Below are 13,768 nucleotides of genomic sequence, written 5' to 3'. Positions count from 1 at the left end.
TTGCGTGGGTTTCCTCCGGGTACTCCGGTTTCCTCCCACATTCCAAAGACATGCACTTACTGGGGTTAGGTTAATTGGCTAATCTAAATTGCCCATAGGTGTGAATGAGAGCATGAATGTGAGTGTGAAAGGTCGTCTGTCCCTCTGTGTTGGCCCTGCAACAGGCTGGCGACCTGTTCAGGGTGTACCCTGCCTCTCGCCCTATGACAGCTGGGATAGGCTCCAGCCCCCCCGCGACCCTTAACAGGATGTGCGGAAGCGAATGGATGGATGGATGAAGTCCCACCCCTAATATATATATATATATATATATATATATATATATATATATATATATATATGGATAAGGCAGAAAGTAGAATCACTTGACAATGTGAAAAATAGTTTTATTGTTAATGCAGAGCTGCCTCAAGTTAGGGGAAATCTTTGAATATACAATACTCTCTTTTATCATCAATTTTATAGCTGTCGGTATAGCATTTACCCTGTAACATTTCACTGTACATTTAAGATGAAATTTTCCACAGAATTCTTCATGCTTTAGTACATTGCCTTCCTCATCCATAAGATGATCAATAGCCCATATTCCGTTATCATTCCATTCTTCTATATACAGTGATTTTCTATTACATAGGATATATCTATTATTCCAAATTGGGCTGTTATGCGGAGTGAAATTATGGCTGTAAATTAATTTCCAATAAAGGAGGACTTGTTGATTAAAATTAGAGAGCTTGACAGGTAATGATTTACATTCAAAATCACATCTCAACAAAAATTCTATACCATCCAATTTTGGAAAAACCATATTGGGGACAATAAACCAAAAAGAATTCTTATTGTTAAGGTAAGATTTTAGCCATTTCAACTTCAAAACCCCATTCATAACATCAAAATCCAATGCAGAAATACCTCCCTCTTCATAAATCTTTGCAATATCAGCTTTCCTAATATACTGACATTTGTTCCTCCAAATAAATTTAAAGTTTATGTTGTTTATCATTTTTATTAATTTAGTAGAAATAGGTAACGAGGAAGCCGGCTAAATAAGCCTGGACAGACTATCCATTTTAGATAGTAACACTCTACCAAAAATAGTAATATCCCTTTGTAGCCATTTGTTTAGAATCGATTTACATTTCCCTATATTACTGGCCACATTTTTGCTGTCAGATATTGTTCTATCTTTAGAGATTGTAATGCCCAAATATTTTACCTCCTTCTTAACTTTTACATTACAAATTGTTGGTTGAAGAGAATCATGTACTGTTAGCCGCCTGCATCACGAAGACACGAACAGACGCAGTTCCGCCATTAAGGTCACGTGACTTACGGTACATACCAACAGCCAGGTACTCTTGGGGGTCCGGGTGATGTCAAAGCGTCTGAACGGACGCAGTACGAAGGTTGTATGTACACAAAACCCGGCGACAGCGGAGGATTTCAGGTTAACAAAAAAACTCTCCAAAAGTCACCAACGTCACCGGGAAAACTGGCTAAATTTGTTGCTTGCCGCTTTTTGCAAAAAAACTCGCTAGGGGGTCTGAAAAGCCGCTAGCTCTAGCGACAAAGCCGCCAAGTTGGCAACACTGATAAAATGGCATTCTTCTTCTTTTTCTTCTTGAGTTTAATGGCGGTTGGTAATCTATGGTGCGTTACCGCCACCACGTGTAAGGAGTGTGGTCTACATGCCGTGCTTACAGTTTAGTCACAGCTTCTTTTAAAATTTTTATTTAACAAAAGTAAATGGGCAGTGGGCCGTTCCAAAATGACTGATGGGCCGGTTCTGGCCCTTGGGCCGCCAGTTGAATACCCCTGACGTAGTAAGTGCTGTTCCACCTGGTTTTGACATCCTGCTGCAGGTGTTTAGGTTGCATGTTCATCTCGAGATGGATATCTTGCAGCCATGAATATGCTAGAGGAGTGTCCGACAATCTGTCTCGCACATGCAAGCACATCACTGACCGCACGCTGTGACAGAAGTCCCTCATTGACAACTAGCTCCATTGTATGTGCAACGCAGCCGAAGCTACGCGGCCCCAAGTTGTCCATCACTTTTCTCACGTTGCTGGCGTTGTCCCTCAGAATCACATGGATTTTGCTCAACGGGATTTGCCACTTGTCAAACATTTCCTTGAGGCTAGCTGCTATCGCTTTGCTGGTGTATGACCCACAAAAGTTTGTTGCATTTAACATTGCACTGTGTGGCAATGTTAAATTTAACTAATTGAAAAACTGCATAATTTAGGGGAATTTGGCAGAAAAAAACATTATTTCCCAACATTACATTCTTTGTATGCTGTATTTAGGTTGCAGGCTGTATTTTGGAGTCAAATAACCTTTTTTTTTTTTTTTACATTTTTATGTAATATTAACTATACAGAACTGAACATAATGTCATTAACAAGACTCAGGAAATGAAATCAAAACAGAAAGCACAACAGATGGCATCTCATAATAAAACAGGAAATGAGAAGACAAATGCGAACTTGATACCACATAGAGGGGAAGCAGTTTGGGATGGAACACAGGGAGAACTAAGGTCTAAACCAATGGTAACTAACTCAGAATACATGATTGAACAAACGAAATATAACAAAACAAAACAGTAACAATTCCAGTAACATAACTACAAAAGAGCATAAACTAATAAAGTAGCTGTCAGACCCAGCAACATGACAAACTTTTCCCAGAGAAATGAACTATGAAAACAGTTAAAGCACTCCACAACAATATTTACAGTCTAAAGCACCAGGGGATTGGCAATAGCTTTTTTTCTTTTTTCGAATTTTTTCTTTTAGCTGTGGGCAATCCTCAACAAACTGCCTCAGAAGTCCAACATAGTCCTTTAATGTTGCCCCCTCTGTGTGTGAAGGCACACTGATGTCCTCTCCCTCCTGAGCGATGTAAACCTGTACATACAATAATTAAATAAATAAACTTTTCAGCAATCTTGCAGACAGTTTTTTCCTCTATTAAGAAAACCATAATTTTGCAGTATTACATTTACGATAACACCCACCCTCCTATGCCTGTGACATCAATGTAATGTCATTCTTTTTCTTTCAGTTCCATTCGATGCACAATCCATGGTTGTCTCAGCCCACTCTGTTGACATGCAATATCCAATCAGCCCAACAGATACAGCAGTAGCCAATGCACTGGATGTGAAATGCAGTCTTCTCTGTGGAAGGCATTATCACTGTATTCCACTTTCTTCTCTAACGCTCTGGAGAAGCCTCAGAAGCAGATTAAAATCCTCTGAGCCGCTAAGATTCTCTGTATGAGTCTCTGGAGCTTGAAAAAGGCGACTGGACTTCTTTTTGTTTCTTGAAGACGTTTCACCTCTCATCCGAAAGGCTTCTTCAGTTCTCAACCAAATGGTGGAGAGACCCAGGTATTTAAACCCCTGTGGGCGTAGTCCCCTGGAGGTGGTTATGACCCTCTATTGATCATGTGCTTGAACACATGTGCCCAGGTGTGAAGGGGGCGTGGGTCATATTTAATCAGTGGTTTCAGTTGAAACCAACTTAGGACTCCGCTCCATTGTTTCCTGTGGCCTATTGAGGTCACTGGAACAAAGGTGTGAATGGGGGTTGAGACGTCTGGGAAGGGAGCTCAGGACAGCACTGTAAGCGGGGGAAAGTTGGTGACGTAATCCACCTCCTCTGTTCAATGATGGTTGTTCACAGTGGACATAGATGGCTTCTTTCACTCCTCTTTCAAACCATCTGTTTTCCCTGTCCAAAATGTGGACATTGGCATCCTCAAAAGAGTGCCCTTTTTCCTTCAGATGCAGATGTACTGCTGAATCTTGTCCTGTCGAAGTGGCTCTTCTATGTTGTGCCATTCGTTTGTGAAGAGGCTGTTTGGTTTCACCAATGTAGAGGTCCGAGCACTCTTCACTGCACTGAACAGCATACACTACATCGCTGATCTTGTGTTTGGCGGGTTTGTCCTTGGGATGAACCAGTTTTTGTCTTAGGGTGTGACTTGGTTTGAAGTATACTGAGATGTCATGCTTGGAGAAAATTCTTCTGAGTTTCTCTGACAAGCCTGACACATATGGGATGACAATGTTGTTCCTCTTGTCCTTCCCATTCTCTGTAGTTTGTGTTTGGCCTTCATTCCTGTGCATCTTAGCTGATTTGATGAAGGCCCAGTTGGGGTAACCGCATGTTTTGAGGGCTTTCTTAATGTGTGTGTGTTCCTTATGCTTCCCTTCTGCCTTAGAGGGAACACTTTCCGCACGGTGTTGTAGGGTCCTGATCACCCCAAGTTTGTGTTCCAGAGGGTGGTGGGAGTCAAAGAGGAGATACTGGTCTGTGTGTGTGGGCTTCCGGTAAACTTCAATGTTGAGGCTTCCATCTTCCTCGATAAGCACCGCACAGTCCAGGAATGGTAACTTGTTATCTCTGGTGTCCTCCCTGGTAAAACGTATGTATTTATCCACTGAGTTAATGTGACGAGTGAAGGCTTCTACTTCTTGGGTTTTGATTTTGACCCAGGTGTCATCTACATATCTGTACCAGTGGCTAGGTGCCATCCCTTTGAAAGAACCAAGAGCTTTACTTTCCACTTCCTCCATGTAAAGGTTGGCTACAATGGGAGACACTGGGGAGCCCATGGCACATCCATGCTTCTGTCTGTAGAATCCATCATTGTATTTAAAATATGTTGTGGTAAGGCAGAGATCTAAAAGTGCACAAATCTGATCTGGGGTGAAGCTGGTTCTGTTCAGTAAGGAATCATCTTCCTGTAGTCGTCTTCTGACGGTCTCCACTGCCTCAGTTGTAGGTATGCAAGTGAAAAGTGAAACCACATCAAAGGACACCATGGTTTCATCTGGATCCAGTACAAGATTCTGGACCTTGTTAGTAAAATCTGTAGAGTTTTCAATGTGGTGGGGTGTGATGCCAACAAGCGGTGATAAGATGGTGGCGAGGTGTTTGGAAATGTTGTAGGTGACCGAGTTTATACTGCTGATAATGGGTCGAAGTGGGACTCCTTCTTTGTGGATCTTTGGGAGTCCATAAATGCATGGAGTGGCTTCTCCAGGGTACAGGCGGTAGTAAGTGGGGCGGTCAATTGCTTTTTCCTTTTCAAGTTGTTGCAGGCAGCAAACAACTTTTTTCTTGTAGTTGCTTGTGGGATCACGTCTCAAGACCTCATAAGTATTGTTGTCACTAAGGAGTGTAGTAATTTTGTTGTGGTAATCCGATGAATTCAGCACAACCGTGCACCTCCCCTTGTCGGCTGGCAGTATGGTGATGTTTTGATCCTTGCTTAGGGCTGTGATGGCCTTCCTCTCCTGAATGGTGAGGTTGGATGGAGGAAGTCTTGCACTGGAGAGAGTGGCTGAAACTTTCATCCTGATCTGTTCTGCTACAGGATGAGAAAGTTTGTTATTTCTTATAGCGGTTTCTGTTGCTGTGATGAGGTCTACTATAGGAAGCTGTTGTGGGGCTATGGCAAAGTTGAGTCCTTTGGCTAGCACATTTTCTTCTGGTTTGGTGAGGACCCTGTCTGATAGGTTCTTCACCCACTTTCCTTGGTTTCCATTGTTTATCGTGTCGTCCTGTTTGTTAACAGATGAATGGTATGCCTTGGTTTGCAGAGTTTGAAATTTACGTAGTAAAGTAGAACACAAACTTGGGGTGATCAGGACCCTACAACACCGTGCGGAAAGTGTTCCCTCTAAGGCAGAAGGGAAGCATAAGGAACACACACACATTAAGAAAGCCCTCAAAACATGCGGTTACCCCAACTGGGCCTTCATCAAATCAGCTAAGATGCACAGGAATGAAGGCCAAACACAAACTACAGAGAATGGGAAGGACAAGAGGAACAACATTGTCATCCCATATGTGTCAGGCTTGTCAGAGAAACTCAGAAGAATTTTCTCCAAGCATGACATCTCAGTATACTTCAAACCAAGTCACACCCTAAGACAAAAACTGGTTCATCCCAAGGACAAACCCGCCAAACACAAGATCAGCGATGTAGTGTATGCTGTTCAGTGCAGTGAAGAGTGCTCGGACCTCTACATTGGTGAAACCAAACAGCCTCTTCACAAACGAATGGCACAACATAGAAGAGCCACTTCGACAGGACAAGATTCAGCAGTACATCTGCATCTGAAGGAAAAAGGGCACTCTTTTGAGGATGCCAATGTCCACATTTTGGACAGGGAAAACAGATGGTTTGAAAGAGGAGTGAAAGAAGCCATCTATGTCCACTGTGAACAACCATCATTGAACAGAGGAGGTGGATTACGTCACCAACTTTCCCCCGCTTACAGTGCTGTCCTGAGCTCCCTTCCCAGACGTCTCAACCCCCATTCACACCTTTGTTCCAGTGACCTCAATAGGCCACAGGAAACAATGGAGCGGAGTCCTAAGTTGGTTTCAACTGAAACCACTGATTAAATATGACCCACGCCCCCTTCACACCTGGGCACATGTGTTCAAGCACATGATCAATAGAGGGTCATAACCACCTCCAGGGGACTACGCCCACAGGGGTTTAAATACCTGGGTCTCTCCACCATTTGGTTGAGAACTGAAGAAGCCTTTCGGATGAGAGGTGAAACGTCTTCAAGAAACAAAAAGAAGTCCAGTCGCCTTTTTCAAGCTCCAGAGACTACTATGACCTGGATAACTGAGAATCTACACAGACATTCTCTGTATGAGTTACCTTGCTTGGGTGGAGGGAAATGCAGATAGTTGATCATAAAATCTCATGTTTATGGCTGCGACCTTTGGTTTGAAGGGAATCATGGAGGTGCTTGTCATGGTAGAGCCTGCGCGTAATTTTCGGGGGGATAGGGGGGTTATGACCCCCCCCCAATAATCTGATCCAATCACTATAAACCCCCAATAAAGTCACTTCATTTTACTTTTTTCACTTTTACTTCCGGCGCCGCGCGAGCAGGCAGCCAGTTTCAGCAGCTCCGCACTAATTCCGTGTTTTTTCTCATTTTGTTTAGTATTAGATGTGTTTTTGTGTTTCTGTATCTTCTGCTCTTTTTCCTCATGATGGAGCAGACTTTTTTCTGGAAAACTTTGTTTTTATTTACCCTTTTTATGGTGTTTATGTTTGGAGACTGCGAGAGTGGCCACGCTCCTATTGTTTACTCTCGGGACCAGCTGATCTCCATCGGGCGCTCCGCTGTGCCTACTCCTGCTGAACGACTCGATATTCCCCGCGAACTGAGAAGGAAGAGACGCGGGAGACGTGCGGGCATAGGTCGTCGTTGCCAGGGGAGAAGGTACAGGCCCGTCATCCCGTCCATCATCATGGGAAACGTGAGATCTCTTCCCAACAAAGTGGACGAGCTGGCGGCGCTAACGCGACATCAAAGGAGCTACCGGGAGAGCAGCCTCATGTGCCTGACGGAGACGTGACTAACCGAGCTAACCCCGGACTCACACATAAACATGGACGGCTTTCATTTGATCCGTGCCGACAGAACCAAGGAGAGTGGTAAGAAGAGGGGCGGGGGTCTGGCTGTGTTTGTAAACGATAGATGGTGCAACTCCAGACATCTAACCATCAAAGAGACGCTCTGCAGTAAGGACATTGAACTGCTCGCTGTTAGTATGAGACCGCACTATCTTCCTCGGGAGTTTTCACATGTTATTGTGATAACTGTGTATGTGCCGCCCTCTGCTAACGCTGCTGCAGCCTGCGATGTCCTCCATGCTACTACCAGCAGACTCCAAACACAGCACCCACAGGCCCTCTTTCTGATCTCAGGGGACTTTAACCACGTCTCCCTGTCCTCCACTCTCCCCACCTTCACCCAGTATGTCACCTGCCACACCAGGAATACCAACACACTGGATCTACTGTATGCCAACATCAAGGAGGCATACAGCTCATCACCTCTGCCTCCCCTGGGGGGCTCAGATCACAACCTGGTTCATCTCCAGCCTGTGTACAAACCCTTGGTACACAGAGAACCAGTTGTGACACACACAGTGAAGAAATGGTCTGAGGAGACTGAAGAAGCTCTGAGAGACTGCTTTAGCTCCACTGTGTGGGAAGAGCTTTGTGCCCCTCATGGGGAGGACATCGACAACATCACGGACTGCATCACTGATTACATCAATTTCTGCGTGGAAAACACTGTTCCCACCAGGAGGGTACGGTGTTTTTCAAACAACAAACCCTGGATCAACTCTGAAATAAAGGCTCTCCTGAAGGAGAAGAAGAGAGCCTTTAGATCAGGAAATAAGGAGGAGCTGAGAGCCGTGCAGAAGGATCTGAGAAGGAAAATCAGGGATGGAAAAAATATCTACAGGAAGAAGATGGAGGACCAGCTACAGCAGAGCAACATCAGTGGGGTTTGGAGGAGTTTGAACTCAATTTCAGGCCACAAACCAAGCCCTAGGGTTGTGGGAGACTTAGAGTGGGTTAACAACCTGAACCAGTTCTTTAACAGGTTTGACCAGCAACCCACCCCTCCCCCAGCCCAGTCCCCCCTGCTGTCAGCCCCACCATCTTTAATGACTGCCAACCTTTCTTCTTCTTGGGACCTCACACCTCTCAGCTCTCAGCCATCACCCACCCCCTTCAATTCTGAGGACTCCATCTCACAACCCCCATCCCCCACCTCCATCTTGTCCCTCTCAACTCATCATGTGAGGAAGGAGCTACGTAAGATCAAGGTGCGAAAGGCTGCTGGTCCAGACGGCATCAGCTCCAGGCTCCTGACGTGCTGCGCAGATCAGCTGTGTGGCATCATGGGATACATGTTCAACCTGAGCTTGAAGCTGGGGAAAGTACCACAACTGTGGAAGACCTCCTGTGTGGTACCGGTACCAAAGACCAAATATCCAAAGGATCTTAGCAGCTACAGGCCGGTAGCCCTGACATCGCATCTAATGAAGACCCTCGAGAGGCTGGTCCTCAACCATCTACGCCTCATGGTGTCGTCTTCGTTGGACCCGCTGCAGTTCGCCTACCGGCCTGGCATCGGGGTGGATGACGCCATCATCTACCTCCTGCACCGAGCTCTGACCCACCTGGAGAAGCCTGGAAGCACTGTGAGGATCATGTTCTTTGATTTCTCCAGTGCTTTTAACACCATCCAGCCAGGACTTCTGAGAGACAAGCTGGAACTGTCAGGAGTGGACCACCACATCTCCGAGTGGATACTGGACTACCTCACTGACCGCCCACAGTACGTGAGGACACAGGGCTGTGTCTCTGACAGGCTGGTCTGCAGTACGGGGGCCCCACAGGGAACTGTGCTGGCACCGTTCCTCTTCACCCTCTACACTGCAGACTTCTCCATCAACTCCCCACGCTGCCATCTGCAGAAGTTCTCTGACGACTCTGCCATAGTTGGCCTCATCACAGGTGAGGATGACTCAGAGTACAGACAGTGGACTCAGGACTTTGTGGACTGGTGCCAGCGGAACCACCTCCTGATCAACGCCGCTAAAACCAAGGAGCTGGTGGTGGATTTCCGCAGGCGCAGACCCACCACACGGACACCGGTGAACATCCAGGGAGTGGACATTGAGATAGTGGACTCTTATAAGTACCTGGGTGTTCACCTAAACAATAAACTGGACTGGACTCATAACACTGATGCGCTCTACAGGAAGGGTCAGAGCAGACTCTACCTGCTGAGAAGGCTGAGGTCTTTTGGAGTGCAGGGGACACTCCTGAAGACCTTCTATGACTCTGTGGTGGCATCAGCCATCTTCTATGCAGCAGTATGTTGGAGCAGCAGCTTGTCTACAGCTGAGAGGAAGAGGATAGACAAGCTCATCAGGAAAGCCAGCTCTGTCCTAGGATGTCCTCTCGACTCAGTGCAGGTGGTGGGAGACAGAAGGACTCTGACCAAAATAACATCACTGATGGACAAGGTCTCCCATCCCATGCATGAAACTGTTGCTGAGCTGGAGAGCTCCTTCAGTGACAGACTGCTGCATCCTAAATGCACAAAGGAGCGTTACCGCAGATCCTTCCTCCCAGCAGCTGTAAGACTTTATAACCATCACTGCTCCCAACAAAAACCACAATAACCTACACAATGTAGGATAATATATAATATACTGTAAATAGTCCGGCACATCATGCACATTGTATATAGTGTTATTATTATTAGTAGTATTAAGGTTAATATTGTTTGTTGATTTTATATATATTCTTTTCTTAATAGTGTGAATTATTATATCTTTATTTATATTTATAATAACTGCGGCTGCTGTTACACCCAAATTTCCCCTCTGTGGGACAATAAAGGCTGTTTCTTCTTCTTCTTCTTCTTCTTCTCATTTACAAAAAAAATCTTACATGAACAACGTGTTAATTTTCTTTATTCATTATCAATTTGGGGTAAAATACTAGCATATTTAATCATTTGGTAATGTAACCCCCCTCTCCCCACAAAAACTCCCCACAACCCGCTTTCTCTACCAAGCGCAGTTCACAGTTTGCTTGTGGAAGCAGCTGCTTGGGAGCAGCTTTGCCAAGTTCGCTTATTATAAGCGACTTTGGGCTTGTTCTTTTCTAAAGTCGCTTGCAAATCTCGTGAGTCGCGGGTTGCGGTTTTTTTGGGCTTGTTTTTGAATGTGATGTTTCTTATTTGGGCTTGACTTTCTTTCCGAGTGAAACTCCTTGAATACCTCTCAACGCCCCATAATAAAGCAAAAGACGAGCGGTAGGTAGTTTGTCCCTTCCAAGCCCCCGTTTCCTGTCTATCGCTCCCGCCCACTTGGGCTCACACTCAAACAAACACTCATAACACCCCAGAGTGAGCTCCAATAATTGGGGTAAATATAGAAAAAATGTAATTAAGAGTGGGAGAAAGAGAGCGCACTTAAAAAAAATGGATCTGAGCTCAGATGGGAGACAGTGGTATGCACTATATGCAATGCATAGGGGCGCTTCACGAGGGGCGCCAAAGCGATGCTACGAAATAAAATTGCTGCGGTCCTGATAGGAGACGTATCAAAGGCCTTCTGCAGATTTTCAAGAGTGAAATATGTGCTCGCCATGCTGATTTAGTTCAACAATCCAATACAGGGAAGCACACACAAAAAACTGCGCACTCTTCTATGAGGCTAAGAAACATGGGTTTCACTGCTCCAAACCACATTGAGACAAAACAAAGAAATGGGCTATACAACTATAGAGCTATACTGTTTAAAAGCGGCCTCAGTTTTACACAATGTTGTGGGTTGCCTTTTGGGCTTCTTTTCATAGAGCTGGTTGCTTGTTTCTATCGCGAGATCTGGCAACACTGCTTGGGAGTGGGTGTAGTTCGAAAAAATGAAAAGAGCGACAAAAAGGGGACAACCAGCTCCGTTAGACCTGCTACTCCTAATCTGACAATGAGTCAAAAGAAAAAGAAGATAAAAGTGGTTATTTGCGCACACGCGGCACAGTACAATACCTGTAATATGTAATAAACTAAACTCATTAAGTATATAGTTAAGTGAATACACACATAACATTTTATGTATTTAGTTAATAATAACTAATATTAGTACTGATAACAGGACTGAAGATGAGAGTCCCAGAAAGGTCCAGGATGAGACTCATTATATTTTAAACACATCAAGTTAAAACCTTTTTCTCTACAGAACGTGTTTAACACCTGTTTTGTTGGATGGCCTTTTGTTTGATTTGACTCAGGAATTTGATTTATACTGTGTAGTTAAGTTATAGTTTTATTAAAAAGGCCCATCAAGGCCAAACTGTTATGAATCAGAAGGCACCAGCACCTAAAGAGGTCTGTGACCTCACACATCTGTACTGTAAGGATGGCAACTGCAGTGAGATCAGCAAATGCTGGTGTCTGTCAGTGGGCTTGACTTGCATGAAGTTCTACTCCTGATTTATACTGTGTGTAGTTAAGTTATGGTTTTATTAAAAAGGCCCATCAAGGCCAAACTGTTATCCTCTCTTGTGGTTTCCTGTCCTACTCACTCATCTCTGGTGATTTTACCAGGATAGTCTAGTATATTGCAATGAAATGTAGTATATTCATTCATTTGGGACAGATCACACATTTTTAAATGACTGCATGGTATATTTACATATTTGGTATTGCTGGATTTAGAAAACAAGCACATTAATTTAACAAGCCTACTGTGTTATATGACAATACATGCAGCATAATAAAGCTTGGGACTGGAGACTCACAGTCCACATTTACATATTTAGTATTGATGGATTCAGTACAACCTCACCTTTCCAACAAGCCATCATATATGTTTTTATGACAAACCTTAGCAAAGCAATTACAAAGTAAATGAAAACATTTTGCATAGATATATTTTTTTTCCATGTTCGCCTATTTTAGGTATATGTTCCAAGGTCTCTATCTGCCCCATACTTTAAGATATTCCAATCCAGTTTTTTATAGTGGGTAAAGCAAAATCCTGACTACATACATGTCTATTCTGAAAGCTCTCAGGCCTTGTGTTATTAATCTACATCAGATTTTGTGGGTTAACCCCCATGCTGACAGGCTGTACTTGAGTTGTTTTTTAGTTTTGGGGTTTATAACAATATCTATCAGTTTAACCATCTTGGCAGTGAAATATTTTTGGCCAAGAATCAATTTCATATAGGGGAGACCTTAGAGATGAGGAAAAACATGGTTGGGTTTAGTTCTACCTCCAGTAGGGGTATCTCGAAAACTAAAGCACTTTTTGGCAGTTTGTCACTAGGCTAATATGATATGATCACTATCAGAGGCACGGCGCTGATTAGGCGCCCCTGTGTTATAGCTGCGCCCTGTCAACAGCATTAGAGCGCACCGCAGCCGTATACTGTATCATTGCTGCAGATGATGGTAAATGAGACTAGTTCCTATATAGTGCTTTTCTACTCTGAGCACTCAAAGTGCTTATACAACATGTTTGGATTTACCCATTCATTCAAATTTTCCAGTTCTTATTACATTTTCATCCACAGCTGTGAGGAACATCAAACAAGGATTTTTCTCACTAAATCTGGCCCAGAATTTGTTGGCCACAACATCCATATTATATTTCTCAGCAGAGCTGTTTTGCCACAGTTTTATACCTCTGTTCAGTCTGCCCCACCTTCTTTTAAGATTATTTCTATTAAAGTGGGAAGGAAAAACTCCCTTTTAACAGGAAGAAACCTGCAGTAGAACCAGGCTCAGGGAGGGGTGGTCATCTGCAGGGTTTTAAATTAAAAATGCCAAAAGTTATGTTACAGAAGAGAAGCAGCGAGGCACTGGAAGCAGCTGCACAGAGCTTCATTGAAATTCTAAGTAATTATAATTGGTGGGATTGCTGCAAAGCAAATAATTATCAAACTAAACTTTTGGATCCAACCATTGGTCACAGAAACACGGTTCAAACCCTGAAATGGCAGCCATGATTGCATCATCATGCTTCTTTGACAGTTTCTGAAATCATGAATTGTCAAAAAAACAAAACAAAAAAAAAAACATGTATTTCAGTGAGCGGCACATTTAGAGCCAGAGTGGAGAGGCTGAGTCAGAGAAGCAGAAAATTCATTAAAAAAAACAAAAGCCCTCTCTTCAAAAACTTCCCAGTTTTCACAGCTATCATTTTACCACCAAATCACAGAAAAACTCTTCTTCTTTCCAAAGAGGTCCTCCTCAAAGCCAACAGAGGCTCACGTTTTGATCCAGAGGCAAGAGTGGCAAGACTGCCCTTAGACTCACATTACAATGTGATTAAGGATTTTTGTACAAGAGCAGAAACAACCCATTTTCATCTCACTCACCCACTCCCCAAATAAAAAC

Source organism: Archocentrus centrarchus, chromosome 19 (assembly GCF_007364275.1).
Source record: "Archocentrus centrarchus isolate MPI-CPG fArcCen1 chromosome 19, fArcCen1, whole genome shotgun sequence".
Classification (NCBI taxonomy): domain Eukaryota; kingdom Metazoa; phylum Chordata; class Actinopteri; order Cichliformes; family Cichlidae; genus Archocentrus; species Archocentrus centrarchus.
The sequence above is the reverse complement of the archived record's forward strand: the minus strand, read 5'-3'. Positions refer to the sequence as shown.